Here is a 16,272-nt window from a genome sequence, read left to right on the forward strand (position 1 = left end):
GGATCTAGCACAGTTTTAGAGGATTACAGGCTTGTTAGAAAGGAGCTCAGAAATGGACTGAGGAAAGCCAGGAAGGGGCATGAAAAAGGCTTGGCAGGAAGGATTAGGGAGATACCAAAGGTATTTTATTCATACATGAGGAATATGAGAATGATCAGAGAGAAGGGATAGCGGAGGGAACTTGTGTGTGGAGTCTGAGCAGATAGGGCAAGCTCTAAATGAGTTTTTTACTTCGATTTTCACCGAGGAAAGGGCCTTTGCTGTGAATGAAAACTTTGAGGAGCTGGGGTACAGTCTTGACCAGATCAAGATTGATGAAGTTGATGTGCCAGAAATTTTGGAAAATATGAAGATTGATAAGTCCCCAGGGCCAAACCAGATTTATCCTAGGCTGCTCCGTGAAGGGAGAAAGGAGGTTGCGAAGCCGTTGGCAAGAATATTTGCGTCCTCACTCTCCACGGGTGTTGTACCAGAGGATTGCAAGGAGATGAGTGTTGTTCCTCTTTTCAAGGAGGGTAATAGGGAAATCCCTGGCAATTACAGACCAGTCAGTCTTACGTCTGTGGTCAGCAAAGTTTTGGAAAGAATTCTGAGGGATAGGATTTATGTCTATTTGGCAAAGCATAGTGTGATTAAAGGCAGTCAGCATGGCTTTGTGAGGGGCAGGTCATGCCTCACAAACTTTATTGAGTTCTTTGAGGAGGCGTCAAGACAGGTCAATGAAGGTCGAGCAATGGATGTGGTGTATATGGATTTCAGCAAGGCATTTGATAGGGTTCCCCATGGTAGGCTCATTCATAAAGTCAGGAAGTATGGGATCAGGGAGATTTGGCTATATGGATTCAGAATTGGTTGGCTGACAGAAGGCAGAGAGTGCTTGTAAATGAAAAGTATTCTACCTGGAGGTCAGTGTTGAGTGGGGTCCCACAGAGCTCTGTTCTTGGGCATCCTGTTAGTGTGGCGTTGATGATCCGGTGTGTTTTCTCTATTTCTGTGTTTTTAATGATCACAAATTCAACCTAAACTCTGGGTCAGATATGTTGATGACACCTTTGTAATCATTAAAAACACAGAAACAGAGAAAACACACCGGATCATCAATGCCACACTAACAGGAATCCAATTCACGAGAGAAGAAGAAAAGGACAACCAACTCCCATTCCTAGACGTGATGGTACGGAGAATTCACCACAAAGGTATACAGGAAAGCCACACACACAGACCAAGTCCTGAACTATGAAAGCAACTACCCCAACACACACAAACGAAGTTGCATCAAGACACTATTCAAAAGGGCCACAACACACTGCAGCACACCAGAACTGCAAAAAGAGGAAGAGGAACACCTGTACAAGGTATTCGCCAAAAACGGATACCCGCGCAATTTCAGCAACAGATGCCTAAGAGAAAGACAATGGAACGAGGACATGCCGCAACCTAAAGGACTAGCCACACTACCATACATCAGGAGCATTTCAGAACTGACAGCCAGACTACTGCGACCACTAGGACTTATAACAGCACACAAACCAACAGCCACCCTCAGACAACAACTCACCAGAACGAAGGACCCGATACCCAGCATGAGCAAAACCAATGTAGTGTACAAAATCCCATGCAAAGACTGCACAAAACAACACATCGACCTGGACCCAATATACTGGCCACTACAGCGGACAGCTGAAACTGACAACTGGAAGCGGCAGGGACAGGCCACTATAAATGCCAGAGGAAACACCACAGAAGCGCTTCACAGGAGGCTCCCAAGCACTGAGGATATCACCTAGACAGGGGACGAAACGTTTGCAACAAATATTTCCAGCTCGGCGAACAGAACCACAACAGGGTATAGGTAAAGTTAACAGCAAAGTTATTTTCTCTTAGATAGTGGAGTTCAAAATTAGAGGTGAAAGGACCAAGATTTAACAGGGATCTGGGGCAACCTTTTCAAACAGAAGTTGGTTTGTATGTGGAATGAACAGCCAGAGGAAGTGGTAGATGCAAGTACAGTTACAGTTACAATATTTAAAACACATTCAGTTAGGTATATGAATTGAAAATGTTTAGAGGGATTGGGATCAATTGGAAGCAAATGAGATTCGTTCAGTTCGGGAAACCAGGTCCTCATGGATGAGTTGGAGAATGGAGGTTGCAGAATTCAGCGAAATAAATATTTATGTTTTGAGAACGGTCCACATCACAGAGAGGCAGTGCAGACGTTCTTAGATAGTATAAGACCGGAGTAGGGGTGGTGTGGAGGCAAGGTGGCTCAGTGGTTAGCACTGCTGCTGGGTTCAATTCCAGCCTTGGGTGACTGTCTGTGTGGAGTTTGCATAATCTCCCTGTGTCTGTGTGGGATTCCTCCGGGTGCTCCGGTTTCCTCCCACAATCCAAAAATGTGCAAGTTCAGTGCATTGGCCATGCTAAATTGCCCATAGTGTTCAGGGATGTATAGGTTAGGTGCATTAGTCAGGGGTAAATGTAGGTCATCAGGTAATTTACTCTTTGGAGGTCAGTATGGACTTGTTGGGCAAAATGGGCTGTTTCCACACGTAGGGATTCTATAAAGGTGGATACATTTCTGGGATCTGATCTCGTGTATCCCAGTACATTGTCAGGAGTTAAGGAGGAAATTGCACAGCTCCTCACAGAAATATCTGTGCCATTTGTAAACATGCGTGAGGTGCTGAATGACTGGTGAGTGGTTAATGTTCTACCTTAAGAAGCGATTTAGGAAGAAGCCTCAGAGTGAGAGACCTGTGAGTCTGACTTTGGTGGTGGTAAGTTGTTGGAAATGATTTGAAAATTATCAGTTGAAGAGGCAATGAATTATTAGGTTTTGTGTGAGGAAAATAGTGTCTCAGAAATTTCATTGAATTTTTTTGATGAAGTGACTGCTATGAAGTTAAATGCCTGTACCGTACCTTTAAGAGAGAGTGAAAGCTGTTTCATACCGAGAGCTTGCAGGCACCTGCCATGTCACTAGCGGTCTCAGAGTGTGCTGGAAATGTTAAAATATGTAACATTTGCATGTGAAACAAAGACCTGAGTTTTGGTTGCTGTTTTTACAACAATTCAAATTTAACCAATCAGTTTAAACTATGCCCCAGGATACTAAAACACAATTGGGTATGATTTATTGCTTTTGCCAAAATTGAACAAATGAGATGATCCAATGTTTGGGGTATAAATAAGAAGGCATATTGAAAGTTAGACAGAGAGTAAACTGCCATCAAGTGAGATTGCCATTCAAAACACTCTCTATCAAAGGTATATTTTTCATATGAAACATCTTTGCAGCAGAAGACAGAAGACAACCTAGGGGGATCTCCAGATGAAAGAAGACAGACACTGATGATGATGTCAGCTGCTGTGTGGTTTTGAAATGAAGTTGATGGCATTTTGATATGGGCTTTTATTGGAACAGTATATTGTTATACAGTTGGAGACAGATAACAAACATTTAGAGAAAGTGGACTTAGAGTTGTAAATAGTTGTTGTTAAATATGCACTTTTAATGTTAAAGGATAATTGACATTTTTCTTTAAATAGTGGAATTTGGGAGTTCTATGTCAGTCATACTTTAACAGATTACGAGACAAGGTGAGCTTTTCTGCGTTTTTGGTTTAATTAACAGAAGGGTTCACCACTGTGTCATAACATAACCAAGAAGATTGATGAGGCCAGTACAGCATTGTTTACTTGCACATTACTTTTGAGCGACACGGTGGCTTGGTGGCATGCACTGCTGCCTCACAGCGCCAGGGACCCGTGTTCGAATCCCACATTAGGTAACTGTCTGTGTGGAGTTTGCACATTCTCCCCGTGTCTGCATGGGTTTCCTCCAGGTGCTCTGGTTTCGTTCCACAATGCAAAGATGTGCATGTTAGGTGAATTGGCCATACTAAATTGCCCATAGTGTTAGTTTCATTGGTCAGGAATAAATATAGGGTAGGGGAATGGGTCTGGGTTGGTTGCTCTTTGGAGGGTCAGTGTGGACTTGTTGGGCCGAAGAGCCTGTTTCCATACTGTGGGGAATCTAAACCCTTTGACAAGTTTCTGCATGATACACTAATAGTGAATTATGTGTCAAAAAGCATAGTGCTGGAAAAGCACAGCGGGCAGGCAGCATCCAAGAAGCAGGAGAGTCGACGTTTCCAGCATAAGGTCTTCATTAGGAATTGGTAGGGGGGAGGTCAGACAAGCAGGATGAGAGATAATTGGAAGGGTGTGGGGCTGGGGGCATGGTAGCTAGGAATGCAATAGTCAGTGAAGGTAGCGTTGATGGTGATAGGGTTGGTTGTGATAGGGTGGAGCGAATAGCTGGGAAGAAAAGTGGACAGGTAGGACAGTTCAAAAGGGGGGTTGCCGCTTTGGAGGGTTGAGGAAAAGGTGAGTGGAGTGGAGATGAGGAAACTGGTGAAATCGACATTGATTCCGTGTGGTTGGAGGGTCAGAAGGCCGAATATGAGGCGTTCTTCTGTCAATCATCAGGTGGCTAGGATTTAGCAGTGGAAGAGGCCCACGACTTGCTTGTCCTTGACAGAGTGGGAGGAGTTATTTGGTGCATGTATCCCAGAGATGTTCAGCAGGTTGGTGTCCTGTCTCACCAATGTCAAGGAGACCACATTGAGAGCAACGGACACAGTATCTGAGTTGTTTGGATGCACAGGAAAATCTCTGCTGGGTGTGGAAAGAACGACGCATCATCCACCACCATTTCCATGACCTACAATCTCCCCCACCCCTTTCAGCATTCTGCAGAGACGATTCCCTCTGTGACTCCCTCGTTAGGTCCACGTTTCCCCCCACACACACACCCCTTCCCCCCACCAACCCACCCTCCACTCCTGGCACCTTCCCTTGCCACCATAAGTGGTGTAAAACCTGTGCCCACACCTCCCCTCACACCTCCATCCAACATCGATACAACACTACCGAGGGTCCTACCACTAATTATGTAAGTTCTTCCTTGAGCAGTATAATAGATAAGGTGAATTGCAGGTATACTCCACCCCGTGCCCTTCTCCCCGACCCCAAGGGTGGGGGATTTCAAAACTGGGCAATGTATTTTTAAGGCAAAAGGAGAAAGATTTTAAAATGCCATGTGGAGCAACATTTTTTATACAGAGAGTGATTCGTGTGTGGATTAACTTCCAGAGAAAATGGTGAATGCGGGTACAGTTACAGTGTTTAAAATACATTTGAATAAGTAAGTGAATAATAAATTGTCAGAGAGGTATGGGTCAAGTGCAGGCAGGTGGGACGACTTTAGTTTCAGAACATTTTTGGCATGAACTGGTTGGACCAAGGGGTCTAATTCTATGCTGTCTGAGTCTATGCCTCTTTGTAATGGAAGCTTAGAGAAAACTGAGAGGCCTGGATAGAGTGGAGGTGGAGAAGGTGTTTCAACTAGTAGGACAGACTAGCACCCTAGGGCACAGCTGTAGGATGAAGGGATGACCATTGAGAACTTAAATGTGGAGGTTGCTGTTGAGGGCTGTGGAGGTCAAGTCAGTCAGTGTATGCAAAAGGGATAGATAGGTGTTGATTAGTGAGGGGATCATCAGTTATGGGAGAAGGCAGGAGAATGGGGTTGAAAAACATTTCAAAAGGTAAAGCAGACTCGATGGGCCAAAAGCCTACTTCTGCTCCTATATCTTAGGGTGGCTTCAATCTGCACGTGAATTGAGCAAATCAAATCCGTAACAATACCACAAATAAGACATTCCTGGACTGTGTACAAGATGGTTTTCTGGATCGATCATTGAGGATGCAAATAGAGGATAGCCATCCTGAACGTTGTGTAACAGCTGGGACTGGTTTAGCTCAGTTAGGTGATCGGTTGTTTTATGATGCAGAGTAATACCAACAACTCATTCTCAAGCCCTGTACCAGCTAAAATAACCATGAGGGTCCCAAATTCTTAATGCTGCCTCTTGGCTGAGGCACAGTGACACTCAGGTTAAAACACCATTAGACATCTCTCTCTCTCAACTGTGGGAGCAGTCCTATGGTCTTCTGGGACGAAGGGGGGCATCTTTACTTTCAAAATTTCAATTGTATAATGAAAAGGGAATAATTGATAATCCATCTATTTGAGACCCTTGTGGAACAGTGAAGAACTTTGTGATAGAAATCTTCATTTAGATGGAAAGTGATCGAGTTGATTCTGAGACTAAGGTCCAAAATTGAAATAAAGAAAATTATGACAGTATGAGGCAAGCGGGCTAGAATAACTCAGGGAACATAACTTAGAGAACAACCCCAACCCGGGTTGACAAACAATACAAAGCACTTGGAGGAATTCCAACTGTTGTTCATTCTTGTCTGGCTCAAAAGAAAATAGAAAAGGTGGCTCTGCCATGGCTAACAAGGGATATTAGGATTGGATGCAAGGAAGAGGCGTACAACTTGGCTAATAAGATCAGTGGACCTGAAAACTGGGAGTAGCTCAGATTTCAACAAAAGAGGACAAGGGATTGACTGTGGGTAGAAAATAAAGTCAAAGAGTAAGCTTGCGGGGATTTACATATGAAAAGCTCCTAAAAGGTATAATGAAGAGGAAAAAAATGAAAACAAATCTCTTACAATTCAAAACAGAACTTATAATGTGGAATAAAGAGATGGACAGAACAATTAACTACACAGTTTGATTCTGTCGTCACAATAGATGACACAAATAATTTCTCTAAAATACTGGGGAGCACATGAGAGGGAAATCATTATTTGTAGGGAAATGGTGATGGAATTAAAACTAGCAAATCCCACAACCTGGTAACCTATATCCGAGAGTACTTAACAAAGTGGGCCGAGATATAGTGGATGCGTTCTGAAACTAGGGGCTTGAATATAAATAGAGTAAATTGATGGTCATTTTTTAACATTCTATAGATTCTGGAACTGTTCCTATAGATTGTAGGGGATCTAATGTAACTCCACTATTTAAAAAGGGAGTTAGTGAGAAAACATAGAATTATAGACTGGAAAACAGTGACAGGATTGGACAAAGTCAGTCAACATGGTGTCAGTGTACACAATTCACTGAAAGGAAGCATGCAGGTGCAGCAGTATGTGAAGAAGGAAAATGATCTAAAAGACATTAAGGTGGACAAGTCCCCAGGTATGGATGGGATCTATCTCAATTTACTGAGGAAAGCAAAAGAGGAAATAGCTGGGGCTTTAACAGATATCTTTGCAATATTCTCGAATACAGGGGAGGTCCCAGAGGACTGGAGAATTGCTAATGTTGTCCCCATGTCTAAGAAGGGTAGCACAGATAATCCAGATAATTATAGACTTGTGAACCTGGTAGGGGAGCAACTGGAGAAGATAATAAGGGATAGGATACATACCTATTTGGAAGAATATGGGCTTATCAGTGATAGACAGCATGGTTTTATGCTGGGAAAGTCATGTTTTACAAACCTAATAGAATTCTTTGAAGAGGTGACAAGGTTGATTGATGAGGGAAGGGATGCAGATGTCATATATATTGACTTTAGTAAGGCGTTTGATAAAGTTCCCCATGGTAGGCTGATGAAGAAGGGGAAGTCACATGGGATCCAGGGTGTTCTAGCTAGATGGATAGAGAACTGGTTGGGCAACAGGAGACAGGGAGCAGTAGTGGAAGGGAGACCTGTGACCAGTGGTGTCCCACAGGGATCCGTGCTAGGCTCACAGTTGTTTGTGATAAAATAAATGATTTGGAGGAAGGTTTAGGTTGCATCATTAGTGAGTTTGCAGATGACACTAAGATTGGTGGAGGAGCAGATAATGACGAGGACTGTCAAAGAATTCAGCAGAATATAGATAGATTGGAGAATTGGGCAGAGAAATAGCATATGGAGTTCAATCTGGGCAAATGCGAGGTGATGCATTTTGGAAGATGCAATTCAAGAACGAACAATGCAATAAAGTTGATGTACAGAAAGATCTGGGTGCTCAGGTCCATTGTTCCCTGAAGGTGGAAACGTAGGTCAGTAGAGTGGTCAAGAAGGTATATGGCATGCTTTCCTTCATTGGACGGGGTATTGAGTACCAGAATTGGCAGGTCATGTTACAGTTGTATAAGAATTTGGTTCAGCCACATTTGGAATACTGCATACAGTTCCGGTCACCACATTACGAAAAGTGTGTGAATGTTTTGGAGAGGGTGCAGAGGAAGTTCACAAAGATGTTGCCTGGTATGGAGGGTGCTAACTATGAGGAGAGGTTGAGTAGATTAGGATTATTTTCATTGGAAAGAAGGAGGATTGGGGGGAGGTCTGATAGGGGCCGACAAAATCATGAGAGGTGTAGACAGGGTGGATTGCAAGAAACGTTTTCCCAGAGGAGATGACTGAATTACTAGGGGTCATGTGTTCAAGGTGAGAGGGGAAACGTTTAGGGAAGTAAAGGTGGAAAGTTCTTCATGCAGAGGGTGATGGATGCCTGGAATGCATTGCCAGTGGAGGTGGTAGGGATGGGAGTGATAGCGTCATTTACGATGTATCTAGACAAATACATGAATGGGCAGGGAGAAAATGGGTGGCAGGTTCAGATAGAGGATCTGGACTGGCGCAGTCTTGAAGGGCCAAAGGGCCTGTTCCTGTGCTGTAAGGTTCTTTGTTCTAAACTGTGGAGAACCTGTAGAAATTTCAGGACAATGACAGGGATATAGTTGCCCACCTGAGCTGGCCACCCAGTGGTGCAGTCACACAAGGGACAGACCATTCCCCTGCTCCAAGTGCAGGAAGGATTCAGTCAGACATCCAGCTGCTGAGAGCCCTGTAAGCTTCCAGGGAGTTACATGAATTCAATTCCTGTTGGATTGCTGCTTTTTATCCCATCCAGCTTCATCTCCTCTTCATATTGCACTTTTCCCACAACAAACCCTCCCACAGGGAATAATCAAACTAAATAGCACAGCCCAAGGTGGAGACACTGGGTCAGATTGGGTTGGATGGGAGGGTAAGAGGGAGATTAGGAACCGGGGAGAAGGGCAACATTGAAACGTTGATTCTTCTCCTCCTCGGATGCTGCCTGACCTGCTGTGCTTTTCCAGCACCGCACTCTCGACTCTGATCTCCAGCATCTGCAGTCCTCACTTCCTCGCAACACACGATCATGCCCATTTACTATTATGTCACCACACCTGCGCACTCCCACATCCTGCTGAACCAAAATGGCAGCTATTGCCCAGGGCCAGTTCCTGGGACAGAGCCTGACACTCACTGCAACTTAAATCACAGTATCGGAAACCCATGTTGGGGCTTGAGACCGGAAGTGGGTAATTATAAAACCTCTTGCCATAACATTATGCATCACGCTGCCCACCTGTTTTAACCTTTACTAACCACCCGTAGATGTGGTAGACGAACACTTCTTTCTGGCTATCATTCACGACACACATACTCCCTATCATAATTAACTGTACACATGCTCCAGCACATTGCTCGCCTGATTGATGATGTCTCATGACCAATAGCCAGCAAAGAGTGGGGCTGGAGGATCAAGCTGGAGCTGCTGGTCCTCCAACCAATCAAAGAAGATGAGGGGCGTGACAAGCACCCTGACTAATCCTAAACTGTATAGGAGTGAGTGAAGGTTCATGGGAGGATCGTTGGAGCTAGAACATTTTCTTAGACTATCACGTTTTCTCAGGTACAGGCTACAGAGATAGTGAGAAGTGGACATGGCAGCATCTTAGGTATAAAATACCTAGATACAAAACCTTAGTTACAGGAGTTCAAAAATAAAGAAATAAGTTAAAAAGTTAAGTACTACACTCTGCTCAGTTGAAAAGTGAAGAAATATTGTAATAAAGTTAAGTCAAACTTTGCAGACCTTCCTTAAGCCATGGGCCTGCAGGCATTATAGGCTGGGCTTTCCCCAAGATGGCATGCTCTCCCCTGCTCTGGGCATACTTTCCTGCACACTACACCTGTTTTTACCAGCCGCCCTCTCTGCTGACGACCTTCATCGGATGGAGCAAGCCTTGCCACTACTATCTAAGCCACAGTTGCGACCACTGTCTCCATTCTTTATGACTAACCGCTGCTGCCATCTTTTGCTGGTGATCACCAGCAGTCACTGCTACTACAATCCGGGTCTGTGCTGGGACCAATCTGTTGCAATGCTCCACTGCCTTGTCATCAGTATCACTGCAGAGTCCAGTTCCTGTACTGCTCCAGACTTTGATGAATCACGATGCCGCATACTGCAATCAGCCTCCTTGTGGCCAACTGTCAAAGTCCCCCAGCCATCGCTGCCATCATTTCACAACTGAGCTCCAAAGACCAAAGGAAAGAAAGAGAACAACAAGTAAAGAAGAAATACAAGCAGAGTGGACGAGCTCTCATGCGGAGGCCTACTCCATTGCCATCTTCAATGGAGGATTGTGCCGAAAACTGAAGGGAGGACTGCTTTCTGTCCATTTTATTTGCAACATTTTAAATGGGAATCATTTCCAAATCATCAATTCCAACCAGATATCACAATAAGATCTGACAGTCACTTGATTCACTAGCGCCCCACTATCATGGGCCTTTCACCACACAAGGTAAAAGGTTTGTCTATTATGCCTTCGAGAAAAGACCTCTGAGATCAGTGTCATTGTAAAAGCTCTGAAAAATTCAAAATCATGTCTACAGAAGTACCAGAAGATGTGGCTGGGTACCACAATTGAGGAAGGACAGATTAGACCTTCCTGAGCAAGCAGCACAGACTTACCCAATGATTCCTGCACTTGAGGGTTATATTATGAGCAGAGTTTACAGAAATCATTCTTTAATTCATAGTGGCACAGAAAGAAGTAATTCAGCCGGCATTATCATTGCCAACTTTCTGTACAAAAATATAGTCTTGCTAATTCCCATTCTCCCTTCCCAAAGTCCTGCAAGTTTAGTTCTCTTAAATGCTTATCTAATTTCCATTTCTAAGTCATTGATTCTCTTCATTTCCATTTGTAAGCAGATAGGACTGCATAGTGACACTCATTCTGGTAATGGAGGGGGGTGTTTTATTTCCCTTGCACCTGTTGTTGCTGAAGTGGCACGGTTGGGAGTACATTAGCCCGAAGATATAAAGGTGCCTGGTTCAATTTCAAGTTTCATAGAACTTAGAACGTTACACCACAGTAAGGCCCTTCGGCCATCGATGCTGTGCCAACCTGTGGAACCAATACGATGCCCAATAACCTACGCTATTCTATTATCTCCCATACGTTTATCCAATGACAATTTTAAAGTTGGCGAATCTACTGCTGTGGCACGCCCCATTACTTTCTGAGTAAAGAAACTACCTTTAATATCTGTCCTATACTTATCAGCATTCAATTTGAATCTATGCCCCCTCATGCTCGCCATAGCTATCCGAGTAAAAAGGCTCTCACAGTCCAACATTTATAGCCCAAAGATTATCTTATATGTCTCAATTAAGTCACCTCTCAACCTTCTTCTCTCTAACGAAAACAGCCTCAAGTCCCTCAAGCTTTCCTTGTAAGACCTACCCTCCATACCAGGCAACATTCTAGTAAATCTCCTCTGAACCTTTTCCAAAGCTTCCACATCCTTCCTATAATGCGGTGACCAGAACTGTACATAATACTCCAAGTGCGGCCGCACCAGAGTTTTGTACAACTGCAGCATGACCTCATGGTTCTGAAACTCAATCCCTCTACTAACACACTGTATGCCTTTTTAACAACCCTATCAATCTGATTGGCAACTTTGAGGGATCTATGTACATGGACACCGAGATCTCTCTGCTCATCAACACAACCAAGAATCTTACCTTTCGCCCAGTATTCTGCATTCCTGTAACTCCTTCCAAAGTGAACCATCTCACACTTTTCTGCATTAAACTCCAGTTTCCACCTCTCAGCCCAGCTCTGCAGCTTATCTATGCCCCTCTGTAACCAACAACATCCTTCCGCATTGTCCACAACTCCACGACCTTAGTGTCATCAACAAATCTACTAACCCATCCTTCTACATCCTCATCCAGATCATTTATAAAAATGACAAATAGCAGTAGCCCTAAAACAGATCCATGTGGTACACTACTAGTAACTGAACTCCAAGATGAACATTTCCCATCAACCACCACCCTCTGTCTTCGTTCAACTCGCCAATTTCTGATCCAAACTACTCAATCACCCTCAATCCCATGCCTCTATATTTTATGCAATAGCCTACTGTGGAGAACCTTATCAAGAGCCTTACTGAAATCCATGTATACACATCAACTACTTTACCCTCATCCACTTGTTTGGTCACCTTCTCAAAGAACTCAATAAGGTTTGTGAGGCATGACCTACCCTTCACAAAACTGTCGTGACTATCTCTAATCAACTTAATCCTTTCTAGATAATTATAAATCCTGTCTCTTATGACCTTTTCCGACACTGTACCCACAACCGAAGTAAGGCTCACTGGTCTATAATTACCAGGATTGTCTCTACTCCGCTTCTTAACATGGGGACAACATTTACTATCCTCCAGTCTTCTGGCAGTATTCCTGTGGACAATGATGGCATAAAGATTAAAGCCAAAAGCTCTGCAATCTCTTCCCTGGCTTCCCAGAGAATGGTAAAGTAAATCCTATCTGGCCCTGGGACTTACCTATTTTCAAACTTTCCAGAATTTACTCTTTTCACCTACTCCTTATGAACCTCAATCCCATCTCGCCTCACTGCACCAGGAATCCAGGTTTGATTCGAGACTCTGTTTGCATGTTACTCCTGTTTTCTTCAGGTGCTCAGGTTTCCTCCCACGGTCCAAAGTTGAGCAGTTTAAGTGGATTTACCGTGTCCATGGACACAGGTTACGTGGGTTAGACATGGTAAAAACCCCATGTCCGGTTTACGGAGATGGAATAGGTGGAGAGATTGGATGGCATGCTCTTCGGACTGTCGGTGCCTCTTTCTTCACTGTAGGGATTCTTTAGTAGTATCTCTTGCCCAAGTTGGAGATGGCCTAATACACCACCTAATCTATTACAACTTACATAAATTACTTCAATGATGGGTGAAGACAGCTAAAGATAGATAGAAATCTTTGTTGTGATGAAGTTGCAGGCAGACAGCGATAGACTCATGGAGTATCCAGACCCTTCAGTCTAACCTGCCCATGCTGATCATAATCCCAAACTAAATTTGTCCCATCTGCCTGCACGTGTCCCATATCTCTCCAAACAGTTCTTCTTCATGTACTTATCCAAATGTCTTTTAAATATTGTAACTGTACTCATATTCACCACTTCCTCTGGAAGTTGATTCCACACACAAATCATTTTCTATGTAAAGTAGTTGTCTCTCATATCTTTCCTTTTTAAATTTCTTTCCTCTCACTTTAAAAAAATGCCCCCTAGTCTTGAAACCTCTCACTCTAGTGTATAGACACTTGCCATTCCCCTTATTTATCCCCTTAATGATTTTATAAACCTCTATAAGGTTGCCCCTCAACTTCCTGTGCTCCAGTGGGAAAGGTCCTAGCTTTCCTTACCAGCTTCTCCTTTTAACTTAAACCTTCCATTCCTGGCAGCATCCTGGGAAACCTTTTATGAACCTTCTCTATCTTAACAATATCCTTCTGTTATGAAGTTGATGGTGTGTACTGTACCTTTAATAGAGAGTGAATGCTGTTTTGAACTGAGAGATTGCAAGCACCCAAGTATCTGACTAGTTGGCAGTCCCAGAGTGAGCTGGAAAATTGAAATTATGTAACATTTGGCTGTGAAATGTATACCTGAGTTTTGGTTGCTATTTTGACAACAATTTGAATTTAACCAAATGGATTAAATTATGCCCCATCAATACTAAAACTCAATCAAGTTTGAATTTATTGTTTTGCCAACATCGAACCAATGCGACGATCTAATGACAGAGGGTATAAAATATGCACCTTTCGAAAATTGGTCAGAGAGCATTGTGACAGAAATGCATGGAGGGCTTAACATCTTGCTCTCCAAGAAAGTAGGAAAAACTTTCTATCATTGTTTCATATGAAACATACTCGCAGTAAAAAGAAAGGAGATGACACAGGGATATTCTCAGCCGGAAGAGGGAAGAGAAAAGTCAGCCGCTGTACAGTTTTGAAATTAAGTTGTAATTTTAATCAGTGTCTTATTAGAACAGCATATTGTTATAAAGATGGAGGCAGATAATAAGCAGTTAAGAGAAAGGGGGAGATTTAGAATCATGAATAGTTGTTTAATGTTCACTTTTAGAGTTAAAAATAAATTGATGTTATTTTCTCTAAATAGCGGAATTTGTGAGTTCTCTGTCACTCATATTTTAACAGATTATGAGGGGAGGCGAGCTTTTCTGGGTGTTTGGTTTAATGAATAGAGGGTTTCCTCTCCATGTCACAACACTTCTGTTAACAGAATGACCAGAAATAGACACAGTACTACAGAAGAGACATCACCAATATCCCGAACAAACTCAAAATGTTGTCCTCACCCCTGTACCCAAAAGAGCGAGCAATGATGGCAAATGTAATAAACATCTTCTTAGTCACCCTGTCTATGTGTGAATAAACTTCAAAGAATAATGTGCATGTGCCCCTAAGTGTCTCTGTTCTACAGTACTACCAAAAGGCCACACTTGCAGGTGTTTAAGTCCTGCCCTTGTTTGTTTCACCAAAATGCAATACTTTGCATTTATCCAAATTCAACTCCATCTGTCACTCCTGTGTGCCCATTCACCCATATGATCAAGATCTCTTTGGAATCTTAAATAAATCTTTTTAGTGTCCACTGAAAGACCAATTTTGGTATCATCTGTAAACTTACTGACCATGCCTTCTATATTCTCATGTAAATCATTTATATAACAAATGTGGAACCAGCAGTGATTCATGTAGATCATCGCTGGTCACAGGCCTCCACTCTCAAATAAAAAGTGTAAACAGAAAAAAAAACCAAGACCCCCCGACATTGTACCCATCACACATTCCCGGGACAGGGACTGGCTGAAACATGGAGCAAAACGTTCTGCTCTTCCAAAACAGAAAATATAGCTGCTTGACTTTGCTAAACCAAAATAAAGATGCCTTTACTCTGGGGAAAAGCAAAAACAGATAAACAAGCAAACAATGGCTCTTCCTTGACTCTGTTTCCACCAACCTGTTTTGGGCAGGACTACAGGGGACCAAAATAAAAATAAACTCAAGCAAAATCAAAGAAAAGAAATAAAGAATCAATTAAATAAAGAAAGCCCCTCTGCTCTGTCCCCACTCCTGGACCAGGGGACAACAATGGTTTAAGATTCAGAGGAACTTCCCCAGCTCAGTTCAACTAAATATAAAATTCCCCTCATACCGATCCTGATCAAGCGCATCTGAGTCAGGAACACAATGGGGCTAAAATAGAAGCCCCCCTTGGCTCTTCCAAGGGGCCCAATATTGGAACTAAGGGAAAATTTAGACAGCTCTATTAGGGCATCAAACTGGAAACAAACACAAACTCATTGTCCAGGCTGATAATGCACTCCATCAACTGTGATGGTGAACCCTGCATTCTCCGTCTCTAGGGACAACCGACTGTGGTTGTAACCGCAAAAGAGTCAGGGACAATTGGGCCTGCTGCATGGCCTTTTTGTTTTGGCCACCCTGGCCAGTCCCAGGCGCAAAGTGACGAGAAGGCGAGTAGACTTTTCCGCCACTCACTGTGCCGGGTGGATTTGGAGTGAGGGGCTGAAATGCTTCCAGAATTTTACCACCAGCCCCCTCAAAAATCTAAGAAAGGAACTGCAGATGAAAGAACACAGCATAAAAGTGGAAGTCCATCTAATCCAGTATGTGTTCATTGTCTGGCTCCCAGTAAACCTGCTCAGTTGCTGTTAGCACCAGATTGCAGTGTGCAGCACTGTCCACCCCAGATCCCCGATGGAATAGGGGAGGACCCATTCAGAGAGGAGCATCCATGGGAGATTCTGCTGCTGGGGCACAAAATGTCATGCCAAGGTGTCACCGGGTGGCAGGTGAAAGCATGGCAGTGCAGCGTGTGCACTATCAAACCGTACAAATAACGCTTTTGTGCCGTTCAAAAGGGCACCTGGAGTATATCCTTGAGATGTCCGAGATTGTGAGACCCGTCAACCTTCACTAGGCAGTCTATGGCAGCATCTCGAAATCGGATCCAGGCAACAAAATGCGTTCTAAACCCAAATGCTCGCAGAGTCGCGAATCCATACTCATGATCCACTCTATCAAACACCCTCTCCTGATCGAGAGAGAGAAAGGCACTGGATAGGCCAGCCCTCTGGAAATAATGGACAATATCTCA

This window comes from Chiloscyllium plagiosum, chromosome 27 (genome assembly GCF_004010195.1).
Source record: "Chiloscyllium plagiosum isolate BGI_BamShark_2017 chromosome 27, ASM401019v2, whole genome shotgun sequence".
NCBI classification, from domain to species: Eukaryota; Metazoa; Chordata; class Chondrichthyes; order Orectolobiformes; family Hemiscylliidae; genus Chiloscyllium; species Chiloscyllium plagiosum.